Source organism: Rhinopithecus bieti, unplaced genomic scaffold, assembly GCF_001698545.2.
Source record: "Rhinopithecus bieti isolate Rb0 unplaced genomic scaffold, ASM169854v2 scaffold_39317, whole genome shotgun sequence".
NCBI classification, from domain to species: domain Eukaryota; kingdom Metazoa; phylum Chordata; class Mammalia; order Primates; family Cercopithecidae; genus Rhinopithecus; species Rhinopithecus bieti.
In genome coordinates, this window is record NW_016816467.1 from 920884 (window position 1) to 923566 (window position 2683).

Genomic DNA, 2683 nt, shown 5'->3' on the forward strand with positions numbered 1-2683 from the left:
GAAACTGGATCCCTTCCTTACACTTTATACAAAAATTAACACAAGATGGATTAAAGACTTAAACATAAGACCTAAAACCATAAAAACCCTAGAAGAAAACCTAGGCAATACCATTCAGGACATTGGCATGGGCAGACTTCATGACTAAAACACCAAAAGCAATGACAACAAAAGCCAAAATAGACAAATGGGATCTGATTAAATAATCTATTTCTTTAAAAAAAAAAAAAAACTTTTATTTTAGGTTCAGGGTTACATGTGCAGGTTTATGTCACACATAACAAACCCCTGTCATGTCATAGGGGTTTGTTGTACAGATTATTTTGCCACACAGGTACTAAGCCCAGTACCCAATAGTTATCTTTTCTGCTCCTCTCCTCCTCCCACCCTCCACCCACAAGAAGACCCCAATGTGTGTCGTTCCCTTCTTTGTGTTCGTGAGTTCTCATCATTTAACTCCCACTTTTAAGTCAGAACATGTGCTATTTGGTTTTCTGTTCCTGCATTAGTTTGCTAAGGATAATGGCCTCCAGCTACATCCATGTCCCTGCAAAGGACATGATCTTGTTCTTTTTTATGGTTGAATAGTATTCCATGGTATATATGGAATTTTCTTTATCCAGTACAACATCAATGGGTATTTAGGTTGATTCCATGTCTTTGCTATTGTGAGTAGTGCTGCAATGAACATACATGTGCATGCATTCCTTTTTTATTTTTATTTTTTGAGATGGAGTCTCTGTCGCCCAGGCTGGAGTACAATGGCACAATTTTGGCTCATTGCAACCTCTGCCTCCTGGGTTCAAGCAATTCTCCAGCTTCAGCCTCCCGAGTAGCTGAGATTACAGGCACACACCACCACACCCAGCTATTTTTTTTTTTTTTTTTTTTGTATTTTTAGTAGAGACAGGGTTTCACCATGTTGTCAGGCTGGTCTTGAACTCCTGACCTTGTGATCCACCTGCCTCGGCCTCCCAAAGTGCTGAGATTACAGGCATGAGCCACCATGTCTGGCCATATGCATGCATCTTCATGGTAAAATGATTTATATTCCTCTGGGTATATACCTAGTAATAGGATTGCTGGGTTGAATGGTAGTTCTTTTTATCATTTTTTGAAGAATCACCACACTGCCTTCCACAATGGTTGAACTAATTTACATTCCCACCAACAGTGTGTAAGTGTTCCCTTTTCTCCACAACTTTGCCATCATCTGTTATTTTTTGACTTTTTTTTATTTTTCTTTCCTTTTTTTTTTTTTTGAGACGAAGTCTTGCTTTGTCCCCCAGGCTGGAGTGCAGTGGTGCAATCTCGGCTCACTGCAAGCTCCGCCTCCTGGGTTCACACCATTCTCGTGCCTCAGCCTCCCGAGTAGCTGGGACTACAGGTGCCTGACACTGCGCCGGGCTAATTTTTTGTATTTTTAGTAGACGGGGTTTCACCGTGTTAGCCAGGATAGTCTCGATCTTCTGACCTCGTGATCCACCTGCCTCAGCCTCCCAAAGGGCTGGGATTATAGGCATGAGCCACTGTGCCTGGCTGGCTTTTTAATTATAGCCATTCTGACTGATATGAGATGGTATCTCATTGTGTTTTTTATTTGCATTTCTCTAATAATCAATGATGTTCAGCTTTCTTTTCATGTGCCTGTTGGCCACATGTATGTCTTCTTTTGAAAAGTGTCTGGTCATGTTCTTTGCCCACTTTTTAATGGGGTTACTTGTATTTTTCTTGTAAATTTGTTTATGTTTCTTGCAGGTACTAGATATTAGACCTTTGTCAGATGCATAGCTTGTAAAATTTTCTTCTGTTCTGTAGGTTGTCTGTTCCCTGTGTTGATAGTGCCTTTTGCTGTGAAGAAGCTCTTTAGTGTAATTAGATCCCATTTGTCAATTTTTGCATTTGTTGCAATTGCTTTTGGAATGAAATCTTTGCCCATTTCTATGTTTAGAATGGTATTGCCTGGGTTTTCTTCCAGGGTTTTTATAGTTTTGGGTTTAACATTTAAGTCTTTAATGCATCTTGAGTTGATTTTTATATATGTGTAAGGAAGGGGTCTAGTTTTAATCTTCAGCATACAGCTAGCCAGTTATCCCAGCTCTATTTATTGAATAAGGTGTCCTTTTCCTATTGCTTGTTTTTGTCAGCTTAGTCAAAGATCAGATGGTTGTGGGTGTGCAGCCTTATTTCTGTGTTCCATTGGTCTATGTATTTGTTTTTGTACCAGTACCATGCTGTTCTTTTGTGTTCCATTGATCTATACATTTGTTTTGTACCAGTACCATCTTCTCTTTACTGTTCCATTGGTCTATACATTTGTTTTTGTACCAGTACCATGCTGTTTTGATTACTGTTGCCCTGTAGTATAGTTTGAAGTTAGGTAGCATGATGCCTCCAGCTTTGTTCATTTTGCTTAGGATTGCCTTGACTATTTGGGCTCTTTTGTAGTTTCATATGAATTTCAAAATACATCCTTTTTTTAGTTCTGTGAAGAATGTCACCTATTGTTTGATAGGAATACCACTGAATCTGTACATTGCTTTAGACAGAATGGCCATTTCAATATTATTAATTCTTTCTATCCATGAGCATGTAATGTTTTTTCCATTTGTTTGTGTCATCTCTGATTCCTTTGAGCAGTGTTTTGTAATTCTCATTGTAGAGATCTTTCATGTCCATGGTT